Here is an 11,586-nt window from a genome sequence, read left to right on the forward strand (position 1 = left end):
TGGAAGCAATGCTTCTATTAATGAAGCCCCAAGTAGTGTTTGCCTTTTTTGCAGCTACATCACATTGTTGGCTCATCTTCAGCTTTTGATCGACAACAATTCCAAGATCCTTCTCGCTTCTAGTATTGTTGAGCCAAGTATCCCCATCTTGTAACTGTGCATTTGGTTTCTTTTTCCTAGGTGCAGAACTTGACATTTATCCCTATTAAATTTCATGCTGTTGTTTTCTGCCCAGCACTCCAGTCTATCAAGATTACTTTGGATTTTGTTTCTGTCTTCCAAGGTATTAGCTATCTTGCCCAATTTTGTGTCATCTGCAAATTTGATCAGCATTCCCTGCACCTCCTCCTCCAAGTCATGCACTGGGTCCAGGACTGAGCCCTGCGTAACCCGCTCATTACCTCTCCCCAGTCTGAGAAGATCCCACTGATAAGCATTCTTTGAATCCGATTCTGTAGCCAACTGTGGATCCACCTGATAGTTGTTTGTCTTCATTTTAATCTGGGATTCCGCACTGAAACAAACACTGGTCACCCTGGTGGCGACTTCTTTTAGAAATGGACAGGGGGAGGGTGACCCTGTTGAGTCTCCTTTTGGCAGGTTTTGAAATCATCGACCATGGTATGTTGCTGGACCGGCTCTCTGGGTTGGAGCTGGGGCCCACAAAGATACAGTGGCTCTACTCTTACCTGCAGGGTCAGTTTCAGAAGGTAGCACTTGTTAGATAAAAAGTCCTTGCTTTCGGTTTAGAAGAAAAGAATGCCAGGCAGGCAGCAGTGGATCCAACACTATTTTATTGAACGTTTTGCAAAACGGGTGCAGAGCAGTCTGGACCCCGAGACACGTGTGCAAAAGCCCTTTATATCATATCGCTTCTATTGTTCTTACCAGTAACCAATGAAACAGTTAGTACATCGGCTCACTAAGTTAATATCCAATAAACAGTCACTATCAGCTTACCAAGCCGTTAGTCATGAGCGCGTCAGTATGATTCCCTTTTTGCTCCGCCTATATTTTCCCGCCACTCGGGCTCTTACGTAACTTGGGACGCCAACGGTTATGGAGTCTCCTTTTTTTCTAACAATTCCCTCCTTTAAGTCTTTATTCACGTCTTAAAGCATTTAAAATGGAGTTTCTTTATCAGCACAATAAAGCAAGAGCATCTGTTTTGACAGAGCGGTTTCAATTAACCGCTGGGATAAGCCTCTAGCACAGGGGATAATGCAACAACCAAATAACACTAAAACTCCTATCATCACTACAAGCGAAATAAGGATTGAGGCTGCTAGGTGTTTCCATTTTCCAAACCATCTCTCCAACCAGTCAGTCACGGGGTTGTTAATCCCTGAATTCTCGGCTAATTCTTCAGACAAGGCGGTGAGACCCTGCAAAGCCCTTGTTACCGTGCCATCTGGGGCAGTGTTGTTAGGGATGAAGGTGCAACACCGTCCACCTAGCATGACACAAACCTCTCCTTTTTCTGCTAACATCATATCAAGAACACGCCGATTTTCCCAAGCCATTTGGCTGGTGGCATCTAGCTGCTCAGCCAATCCTTTTACAGCATCTCGAGTATAGTTTATAAACCTCTGTTGATTATAATAAACGTAATTGATCCAATCTACATATTTGTTAATGATCACCCACCAAAACAGGGTAGATTCAAATCCTGCAGAAATTTGATTTCTTCCTTTGAACTCATCTGGCACTCCCCTTGGTACTCCTATGGAGTCAATATATATTTGATCATCAAAAGGGGTTACTGATCGTTTCTGCCGGGGTTGGCCAGTCTTCTCTGCTGGATGGTATGCAATTGAAAAGGGGACTGCCAACTGAACTAACCCACAAGCTCCGGACCAATTGGAGGGCAATACCTCATACAACTCTAGGCCACCACAATACCACCAGAGATCAGCTCGTGGGATTGAAAGGGAATTATTCCTAAAGCGGGTGGAATTAACACATCTTACTTTACTCGTCAGGTTCCCTATACGCCCCTCTGTGTCTGCAAGGTTTCGGTGTATGCATCCGGTATGGTTTCTTCTTTGCAGGAAGACTGTGTAAGGTCTGACACGATCTTTTGATTTGAGTGGGGGGTATAATTTATTGAGGGTTTGGCATTCCTCCTCTCCCCATGCATCAGGGTGTTGGAACAAACGGATCACGCAGGTGAGGAGGGAAGGAGTGTCCCATCCCAGTGGAAAGGGCAGCACCTTTGCTACAGATCTCCCTGCAGCACAAACAAAACAGTCAGACTTATTTAAAGACTTGGCTGTATACTTTATCCACTCTAACCACACATTATCAGTTTCCTCTGTTATTGGGATCCCTAACCTGGTTCTCCAGGGATGCCTCTCTTTCTCAGGGATCTGTACCAGAAGTGGTCTGAGGGGTGTTGGTGTGACATTTCGGGGTTTTATCTTAAAGCTGTCAAGCCCAAGTCCTTGAGGTATCACCATCCACGTTAATATTTCTTTAACTAACATTACCAACACCACCCACAATACTTGCTTCATATTACAAGTTTTTTGTAATTCGAACCCAAGCTTTTCCCAGATGTTGTGACTTGTATATTACAGGCGATTGTGGCTCCTGGATGGCTTCTTCACCTGTGTCCTTGGCAGCTTCCAGAGGGGTGCCAGACTTTTACCGATATAAAAAAACACACATGTGAAAATGGTTGCAAAGAATAGGAGAGGCCCTGGATGATGTCAACATTGTGTAAAGCATCCGCTAATAACCGTGAATGAGGAATCACAAATGCACACTAAAAGCCTCATGTAGAAAGGCTCCTAGACTAAATTTTAGAGATGATATAGATGTGTGTGTGTGTGTGTGTGTGTGTGTGGCAGAAAATCCCATCTAATGGACTCCAATTGGGGTGCAGGGCATGATGAGCACCATCTTTCTGCCTTGACAGCTGGTTTCCTCATGGAATGAAGATAATTACCAAGAGCTACCACCTAGACTAAATTTTCAAGAAGATATACATGTTGAAGCAGACCACAGAAACTGCTCTAATGGGCTTACATTTGGGAGCATGGTGTGATAGGCACCATCTTTCTGCCTTGACAGTTGATTTCCTCCCAGAATGAAGATAATTACAACCATAGAATAATAGAATCATAGAATAGTAGGGTTGGAAGGGGCCTACAAGGCCATCGAGTCCAACCCCCTGCTCAATGCAGGAATCCAAGTCAGAGCATCCCTGACAAATGGCTGTCCAGCCTCGTCTTGAATGCCTCCAGTGTGGGAGAGCCCATCAGCTCCCTAGGTCATTGGCTTCATTGTCGTATTGCTCTTACAGTCAGGAAGTTTTTCCTGATGTTCAGCCGGAATCTGGCTTCCTGTAACTTGAGCCCATTATTCCGTGTCCTGCACTCTGGGATGATCAAGAAGAGATCCTGGCCTTCGTCTCTGTGACAACCTTTCAAGTACTTGAAGAGTGCTATCATATCTCCCCTCAGTCTTCTCTTCTCAAGGCTAAACATGCCCAGTTCTTTCAGTCTCTCCTCATAGGGCTTTTTTTCCAGTCCCCTGATCATCTTTGTTGCCCTCCTCTGAACCCTCTCCAGTTTGTCTGCATCCTTCTTAAAGTGTGGTGCCCAGAACTGGACACAGTACTCCAAATGAGGCCTAACCAGTGCTGAGTAGAGGGGAACTAGTACTTCCCGGGATTTGGAAGCGATGCTTCTATTAATGCAGCCCAAAATAGCATTTGCCTTTTTTGGAGCCATATCACATTGTTGGCTCATATTCAGCTTGTGATAGGCAACAATTCCAAGATCCTTCTCGCTTTTAGTGTGGTTGAGCCACGTATCCCCCATCTTGTAACTGTGCATTTGGTTTCTTTTTCCTAGGTGCAGAACTTGGCATTTATCCCTATTCAATGTCATTCTGTTGTTTTCTGCCCAGTGCTCCAGTCTATCCAGATCACTTTGAATTTTGTTTCTGTCTTCCAAAGTATTAGCTATCCTGCCCAATTTTGTGTCATCTGCAAATGTGATCAGCATTCCCTGCACCTCCTCCTCTAAGTCATTAATAAAAATGTTGAAGAGCACTGGGCCCAGGACTGAGCCCTGCGGTACGCCACTCGTTACCTCTCCCCAGTTTGAGAAGGTCCCATTGATAAGCACTCTTTGAGTCCGATTCTGTAGCCAACTGTGGATCCACCGGATTGTTGTTTCATCTAGCCCACTTTGAGCTAGTTTGCTCATCAGGATATCATGGGGCACTTTGTCGAAAGCTTTGCTGAAGTCAAGGTATATGATGTCTACAGCATTCCCACGGTCTACAAGGGAGGTGACTTGATCAAAAAATGAGATCAGATTTGTCTGGCAGGACTTGTTTTTGACAAATCCATGTTGGCTTCAAGTAATCACGGCATTGTTGTCAAGGTGCTTCCAGATGGATTCCTTTGTCATCTGCTCCAGAATTTCCCCAGGGATTGATGCCAGACTGACTGGTCTGTAGTTCCCAGGTTCCTCCTTTTTACCCTTTTTGAAGATAGGGACAACATTAGCCCTCCTCCAGTCATCTGGCACTTCCCCCGTCCTCCATGATTTCTCAAAGAGAATAGACAGCGGTTCTGAGAGTTCTTCTGCCAGTTCCTTTATTACTCTAGGACGCAGTTCATCCAGCCCTGGAGATTTGAACTCATTCAAATTAATTAGATGTTCCTTGACCATATGCCTATCGATCTCAAGCTGCAATCCTGCCCTTTCAGCCTGTACTTCGCCTTTGCCGGTGGGGTCATAGACCCTCTTTTGGGAGAAGACTGAGCCAAAGTAGGAATTGAGCACCTCTGCCTTTTCTTTGTCATCTGTTATCGTTTTGCCATCCTTATTTAATAGCTGAACCACCATTTCTTTCCTCTGCCTTTTACTATGCACGTAGCTGAAGAAAGCCTTTTTGTTGTTTTTAGCATCCCTTGCTAACCTCAGCTCATTCTCAGCTTTAGCCTTCCTGATGACATCCCTGCAATTCTGTGCTATCTGCCTGTACTCTTCCTTTGTTACTTGGCCTTCCTTCCACTTCCTATATGTGTCCTTTTTTGTTTTCAGGTCATCCCTAAGCTTTTTGTGAAGCCACATTGGCTTCTTCTGTTGTCTTCCACCTTTTCTTCTTGTTGGAATTGTTTGTGATTGTGCCTTGAGAATTTCCTTTTTTAAAAGCTCCCACCCATCTTGGACTCCTTTTCTCGTTAGCGTCGCTTGCCATGGGACCTTACTGATCATTGTTCTGAGTTTATTAAAATCAGCTTTCCTAAAATCCAGGGTACGCGTTTGGCTACACTCGGCTTTTGCTTCCCTTAGAACCAAGAACTCAAGTACAACATGGTCGCTTTCCCCCAGAGTTCCTGTAACTGCTACTTGATCCACTAAGTCATCTCTGTTGGTTAGGATCAAGTCAAGGATAGCCGATCCTCTAGTTCCTTCCTCTACTTTCTGTAGGAGGAAGTTATCCGCCACACAAGTCAGGAATTTCCTGGAGGGGCCATGTTTTGCAGAATTTGTCTCCCAACAAATATCAGGGAAATTGAAGTCCCCCATTACTACTACATCATACTTCCTTAAAACATTGGCTATTTGCTTTTCGAAAGTTTCATCCTTGTCTTCTCCTTGATTGGGTGGCCAGTAGTAGACTCCGACCACCAGGTTCCTTTTATTCTTTGCTCCATTTATTTCAACCCAGATGCTCTCGTTGGGGCTATCAAGCTCCTCCTCCTGTATTTCTGTGCAGAGAGATGTATTTTTCACATACAGTGCAACCCCACCTCCCTTTCTGTTCCTCCTGTTCTTTTTGAACAAGTTATATCCTTCAATTGCTGTATTCCAGTCATGAGAGTCATCCCACCAAGTCTCAGTTATACCTATCAGGTCATAATTTCCCTCTTGTATTAAGAGTTCAAGTTCGTTCTGTTTGTTTCCCATACTCTGGGCATTAGTATATAGACATCGAAGACCATGTGCTTCATAGTCTGGCTTTCTTCCTACATGTGTCTGAAGACTATTACTGGGCGCTATCAGAGCTGTTCTCTCTGTTGCAGTGCATGTGCCTACGTCCATTGTTACCCCCAACATTACATCTCCCTTCCCCGTAGGATTCAGTTTAAAGCCCTCCTGATGAAGTTCTTCATGCTGTGGCCAAATACATTCTTCCCATCCTTTGTGAGGTGCAACCCGTCCTTAGCCAACAGCCCATCTTCCACGAAGTATAGCCTGTGGTCCCAGAATCCAAATCTCTCTTGTCGGCACCACCTTCGTAGCCAGTCATTCACCCGGAGTATTTTTCATTCCCTTTCTATCCCTCTTCTATCTACTGGAAGGATGGATGAGAAAACTATCTGGGCCCCAAAGTTCTTGAGTTTCCTTCCCAAAGCTTCAAAGTCTGACGTGATTTCTTCGTAGCTCCACTTAGCGGTATCATTTTTTCCCACATGGATGAGAAGAAAGGGATACCTGTCCGTGGGCTTTATGAATGCAGGCAACCTTTCAGTCACGTCTCTAATCCGTCCTCCTGGGAGACAACATACCTGGCGAGTCCACGGGTCTTCGCGACATACTTGGGTCTCGATCCCACGCAGCAAGGAGTCTCCCACTACTACCACTCTTCTCTTCTTCTTCTTGTAGGCCTGGGTTTCATCGCCTCTGTTTGACTGACCTTCAGCCTCTTGCTCACTCTCATGCAGGTTCCCCTGTGATTCTTCCTCTGCAGGCTGTCCTCCAGTCTCATCCGCAAGTACCTGGAATTGGTTCCACAGCTCCACTGCTTCCACTGGTGCAGAGTGGCATCTAGTTCTTCTTCTCCTGTCACCCTTTTCCAAGGAGTATCCTCTACTCCATTTTTCTTCACCTCAGCATTTCCCACTGCCTCATCTTGCTGTTGCTCTTCAAGCTTCTGGTCTTCCCTTTGCTGCTGTAGTTCCCCCATTCTGTCCAAGAACTCTTCGTGTTCTCTTATTCCCCGGAGGGTCGACAGTCGCCGCTCCAGTCCACTTACTTTTTCCTCCAGCAGCGTGATCAACTTGCACTTGTTGCAGGTGTAGGCCATGTTGTTCTCAGGCAAGAAAACAAACATTGCACACACCTTGCAGGTCACCACCACTGGAGAGTCCTGTCCTTCCATAGCCTCTTTTCCCTTTTTGTGTCTAGCTTTGTGATTGTTCTAGACTAGCCTGTGCCTGTTCCTCTACTCAGTAGAGGTTAAAAGCAGAGTCCCACTGGTGTGAAAGTGTGTGTTACAAGACAAATAAATGGAAACAAGTTAGTTAAAAAAATAAAAAATAAATGTTAGGGGCCTCTCCCTTGACCTCCCCTTCCGAACTCCCCTGGCCAACTCCTGTTTGCTCCCCCTGATCGCTCGCTCTGTTCGCTCGCTCTCTGGGAGCTTGCCTGCTTCTGTAGTCCCTGGACCAGCTGGAGCAGCTTCCTCTGCTCTGCTCTGCTCAGCTGGGAGGCGGGAAACAGACTGAAGTTTCCCGCCCAGTCAGCTGCTGGGAGGCCACACCCCTCCAATTCAGTTGGAGCTCTCAGAAGCACCTGGTGAGCTCACAGCCAATCAGAAGGATAAAGGGCAGCCCCCTGGGCTTCCTGCAGCCCACTTACCTCTTAACCTCTGTCTCCTTTGTGTCTTTTGTCTCCTTTGTCTCTTCAACCACTGCAACTCCCCTGGCCAACTCCTGTTTGCTCCCCCTGAAGATGAGGTACAGTGAAATTTAAACAATTCATGTTCAAAGAGCATTCGAAAGGTGAATGTCATGAATGCATTTTTAAAAAGCATTCACCCCTGCTATTAAAACAGCGTACCCAGTGAGAGCTGGGAAAGATTGAAGGCAAAAGGAGAAGGGGACGGCAGAGGATGAGATGGCTAGATAGCATCACTGATGCAATGAATATGGACTTGAGCACACTCCGGGAGAGAGCAGAGGACAGGAAGGCCTGGCGTGCAATGGTCCATGGGGTCACGAAGAGTCGGACACGACTGAACAACTGAACAACAACAACAACCTAGTGAGAAGTGGAAAGGGAGGAAGCAGTGAACAAATTCTGTTATCAGGCAATAGTAATAGTTCAATAAAGACTGATTGGGGGGGAAGAGGGTAGGGTGGGATATATCTCATTAATGTTTCTAAAAAGCCATATTTGAAATTATATAATATCACGGAGAAAAATAGCAGTAACTATGTAGAAATGTCATGCAATATAATGGAGGGGAGCTGATGGAAGCATTGTATAAATATACCATATAAAAATAGTTGGGAGAAATCTGCATAGTCAAGGAAAGCATAAACATAAATGATTTTATAACAAAACAAAGGCAGGAACTGAACTCCAGGAACTGAACTCCACTTCAGTTAAGACACAGGCAGGAATAACAGTCCAAAGCAGAGTGGCATGAAGATGTGTGGAAAAAATAAAACTGAGGGAGAAAAAAAGGAACATTTCTAAAGTTGGCTGAAGGGAAAAAAAATGCTGTCATAGAAACAGTAAAGATAGATAACCATATAGATGTTTTGTACACTAGACAGAGGGTATTCGAGGGGAAGGCTGAAGTGTAAAAAAAAGGTGGGGAAATGCCCAACGTGAGAGAACTTGGTGAGAGAAAATCAAAGCAGTGTACATCCATATCTATACAAATAACCAAACACAACAGAACAGGGGACACATTATAAAAGAAAGCAGATTGATTGAAGAAAAGAGAAGAACAAAGAAAAACACTGAATAGACATATGCTTGTCAAGCAGATATAAGAAACAGAAAGGTAGAATATAGTGTGACAGAGTTGATGGAGAGTGTTGCTGCAACATGGACCAAGCTTTCAAATTAAAAAAAAACCCAACCAGTTAATTAAAATAGGGCGGAGTATATCATAACATAATAAATTCAACCCTGAAGAACAGCCTGAGCCAGCCTTAGCAATGTTTAAGAAAACAAATTTAAATGTAAAATGGGATGCTTAACAAAAACTAGGGAGGTACAGAATAAACAAAACACAAAGTTTTTTGCAGGGGTTGCTACATTTGCAAACCCCATCAACTTGTATGTGGGTGACTGAAGACAAAAATGGGAGGGGGTGGACACAGCAGGAGAGAATCTGTAGTGATGAGAGAGATCCTCCTCAACATCTGCAAAAATTAGAGGGGCTTCAAAACAATCGCCCCAATGGCTGCTTCAGCATTACTTGCCATATGCTGGTAATGCAGGAGGCTGGAAAAAGCTTTACATATTTGGCAGTTCAATTGTGAACGGAATTGCCAGGCGCTTACCCCCGTCTTTGGGAGGATCTCCCAAGAGGCTGTGCAGACCAGATGAGGCTTGTGGGCTGGAGGTTCAAGCACCCCTGTTCTAGGTAAAAGCTTTAGGGCTCCTTCACACAGAGCTTTTATCCTGCTATTGAGATTGCTCATTCATGGAAGTTTGCAGGTCCTTTTCATGACATCGTCGACCTCCAGGGCACATCCAGAGATATTTCCTGGTTATTCCATCTCAAAAAGATCCAGAAATAATGAACTATATTTTAAGTTGGGTTGTTATGCTGTTAAAACAGCCACTAGATGGCACTGTTTCATTGCGTTCTAAATCGAAAGCTTCCCCACTTAGCAATCATGTGGCACAGTATCTCTCTACAGCTTGCAGTGCCGACATTTTGTGTATGTGAAGGGCTACGGGCTATGTGAAGGGGGTGACAATGTAAAATTGAACCACAGCATTTTGGTGCAGGTCCAAACAGAAACTTCTTCATGTTCTCACTGTATGTTTTTGTGCAAAATTGGGAACGTCCTGATTTCCTGGAAAACAGGAGTGGATACACTTCTTTGGACCCACTTTCTGTGTACTTTGAGTAAAGATAACTATGCAGCCTGCAAAACCACATTTCTTTATCAATCATCACTGGTAGCCATGTATACTGGGAAGTGGGGACCAATGTGGGTGAAGCTGTCACAAGTCACAACAAGTGAAATGATAGTCAAGACATGGAAGCTTATAATGGCTTGCACCAGTGACAAAATTAGGCAACACCCACCCACGCAGATATAACACATGATGAGTTCTGAGCACCACACTTTAAGAAGGATGCAGACAAAATGGAGAGGGTTCAGAGGAGGGCAACGAAGATGCTTAGGGGACTGGAAACAAAGCCCTATGAAGAGAGACTGAAAGAACTGGGCATGTTTAGCCTTGAGAAGACTGAGGGCAGATATGATAGCGCTCTTCAAGTGCTTGAAAGGTTGTCACAGAGAGGAAAGCCAGGATCTCTTCTAGATCATCCCAGAATGCAGGACATGGAAGAATGGGCTTAAGTTACAGAAAGCCAGATTCTGGCTGAACATCAGGAAAAACTAATATGACAATAGAACCAATTATCTAGGGAGGTGGTGGGCTGTCCCACACTGGAAGCATTCAAGATGAAGCTGGACAGCCATCTGTCAGAGATGCTTTGACTTAGATTCCTGCATTGAGCAGGGGGTTGGACTCAGTGGTCTTATAGGCCCCTTCCAACCCTACTATTCTATGATTAGGGATTCTTGATGGATGTGTGCAGTAAACTTTGAGGCTTCTCAGCTCTGCTGTTCTTCTTTGATCCTGTGTAGTCACCGGAGTTTGGATTGAAATGTACCCACCCCAGCAGATTTATTTCAATATAACTTTGTCTCAGCCAGCAGTACACTGCTCATAATGGAGTCCCTGGGGTCCTCCACTATGAGTTCTGTGCTTAGCACCACGAGGAGCCCTGGCCTGTGATAGCTTGAAGCCCAGAACAATTAAAAGGGAATCTTTAAAAAATGAAATAATTGTAACTGAATAGACTGATGCGTGTTGCACTGCACTTGAAGGAATCCCTCTTCCTCAAGATTCTCCCGCCTGAAGGAATAAGTGGTGATACCCGGACAATGGGGATCTCTACACCTCACGTGTATTGCACATTCATGGTTGTTCACTCACTGCATTGTGCGGGCCCATTACATGACATCGTCGTTTGTCCAGTCATTACTCCGCTATTTCCTCCCACCTATCCTGTGTTTCCCTCAAACGGAAAAAAATGGGGTATTTTTCCAGATATGCGCAAATGGAGCACCACGTCCTCCCCGTGTATTTCTCCCCTAGTGTGAATGAAGCACTGAGTGTGGTTGTTGGGGGGGTGGTCATGATGTTGAAGGTGGTGACGAAGGTCTGATGGGTGTTCAGCCTTCCCGCTCCTGCGCCATTTTGGCTCCTCACCATTTTCAGCCTGCCTGTTCAAAACAGAGCAGCAGAACGGCAGAGCAGCAGCGAGGGAGGACAGCAGAGTGGAGGAGCAGCAGAGGGGCTGAGTGGTAGGGACTGGCCAAAAGCATGGAAGAGGGAGGCGGGGCCCGGGGAGATCGGGGAGGGCACTGTCCGCATGTCAGTCCCCATCCACCAGTAATGTGCAAGGGGAAGGAAAGGGGCAGGAACCCAGAAGCAAGTATTGCTGAACCTGGAGCATGTGTAATGTCTCTTCACAGAAACATAACGCTATGGGAATGGCCATCTACAGAGAAGGAAGCACGTGTAAAAGGAATCAGTTGTGATCGTGCATTTAAAATAGAAGTGGAAAGCCCTG

Source organism: Heloderma suspectum, chromosome 1, assembly GCF_057233095.1.
Source record: "Heloderma suspectum isolate Gila_16-S chromosome 1, 16-S_ref, whole genome shotgun sequence".
Classification (NCBI taxonomy): domain Eukaryota; kingdom Metazoa; phylum Chordata; class Lepidosauria; order Squamata; family Helodermatidae; genus Heloderma; species Heloderma suspectum.